The sequence below is a fragment of the Austrofundulus limnaeus genome, unplaced genomic scaffold (assembly GCF_001266775.1).
Source record: "Austrofundulus limnaeus strain Quisiro unplaced genomic scaffold, Austrofundulus_limnaeus-1.0 Scaffold58, whole genome shotgun sequence".
Classification (NCBI taxonomy): domain Eukaryota; kingdom Metazoa; phylum Chordata; class Actinopteri; order Cyprinodontiformes; family Rivulidae; genus Austrofundulus; species Austrofundulus limnaeus.
In genome coordinates this window covers 2,173,565-2,175,584 of record NW_013952460.1, presented here as the reverse complement: position 1 = coordinate 2,175,584, position 2,020 = coordinate 2,173,565, and positions in this window count along the sequence as shown.

Sequence of the window (2,020 nt, the reverse complement as noted above, 5' to 3'; positions counted from 1 at the left end):
TGTAACCACTTCCTGGATCTCTCTTCAGCGGCTCGTATGTGGTAGTGTCGCTAAGGAGTGTCATGATCTTATCTTCATAGTGTGTGTCTATGTCTTCAGGGTGTGTCTGATATGGATTCCTCCAAGTCCATCTCCCACTTGCCCTTCAAAGAATCTAAATTGGAGTCAGAAAATGAGCTGAGCAGAGAATAAACTCTGCTCATAGAGCGTTTTGTTACAGACTTACGCATCAAAATCTCATCTATAAGAGAAGTTGGGGGGCATAGAGGAAAAGATCCAGAGCTTGACATTACAAAATGTCTCAGATGAAAAAAAATCAGTGAATTTTGCAAAAAATCTGTACAACTCGCACCTGCAGGGGTGGGTGGCTCTGTAGGCTGCAGACATGAAAGCRCCCGCTGTGAAGCAGGAGGAAAGGAGAGCGGAAAAAGTTCMAAACTTATTTCTAGCGGTAGAACAKGTTGGAAGATGTCTATTTGATGTTATTTATTGTTTTTTTAACCATCCTACAGGCTCTGACATGYTAGATAAATTTTAWAATGAGGTTTTCTAAAAAAATCCGTTAGACTTGAAAAAATCCGTAAGATTGCTCTGTTTGTCCATATTCCTGCAAAATGACGTAAAATCCTTATAATATACAGACAATCCATACAAGTTGACATGTATAGACTCTCCAATCTCTGGTGCTGAGGTCACTGAGATAGTTAAAATCTCCACGGTGGCAGGGCGCCGGGGGTGGATGAGATTCGCACAGAGTTCTTCAAGGCTRGATGTTGTGGGGTTACACTGGTTGACGCAACTCTACAACATCACGTGGACATCGGGGGCAGTTCCCCTGGATTGGTAGACCAGGGTGGTGGTCCCCCTATTTAAAAATGGGACTGCAGCGTGTGTTCCAACTATAGGGGGAATCACACTTCTGAGCCTCCCTGGCAAGGTCTATTCAGGGGTCCKGTAGAGGAGGATCAGTCSGATAGTCGAATCTCGGATTCAGGAAGAGCAGTGAGGTTTTTGTCCTGGTCGTGGAACAGCGGACCAGCTCTACACCCTCAGCAGTCGGGATGGGTATCGTTAAGGTTTTATCTATAATACAACTGTTATCGGTACTGCTTATCAATCCAGTATTTTAATGGTTCTCTTATCGATACTTTTCTATTGGAWTAGGTTCTGCTTCCTCATGGGAAGACAGGTAGGGTTGAGGTGGTCTTTGAATTATTCCGCCCACCGACCCACAACATCTCGAGTTGAGGTCAGCAGTGCACCATCCCCACCATAAATAGTGTTGGTGAGATGAGATGCCAGATGACTGACAGACATATAGAATCAAATCCCACTTTTTTGGTTTTCAAAAAYTCAGCTTTAAGTTTATTTCATGATTCAGAGCAGGCCTGTAAGGAAATGCTAAGTTCATCTCATCTTTCTCCCCCTGCTAGACTATACCTGTTCTGCCACAGACACCTCTACCACAAGAGCAACAATACCACACATTAACTACAGAAACAATCAAATTAAAAAAGGGACAAAACAAAAAGTCTCAAACCACTAGTTCAATATCAATATCAATGGCCAGGTTAAAAAAAAGGTGAACATTCTAGTATATTGTCACTCAACTGGGTTGGATACATAAAGCCACAACAATGTTTTACTGTTAGAAACGTATGTGTTAAGARCAGGAAAAATGTGACATGAGGACATCAGCAACTTTGACAAAAACTAGTGCATGACAGCTAGTTATGACTGGGTCAAAGCATCTCCAAAATGGCAAGCCTTGTGGGCTGTTACTGGAATACTGAGGTTAGTACAAAGCAAAAAGGAAGGACAACCAGTGAACCAGTGACAAGGTCATGAATGCCCAAAGCATGATGCGCATGAGAGGCATTTTAAAAGTCAACATCCAAAAAAGTTGGATGTTGTAACTACACTTCACAGGGAAAAAAATACTCCAACACAAAAACTTTATGCACTATAGATTGCTGTCTGCAAAGCTAAAAATGGTTGGAATCAGACACGAGTGTAAGGG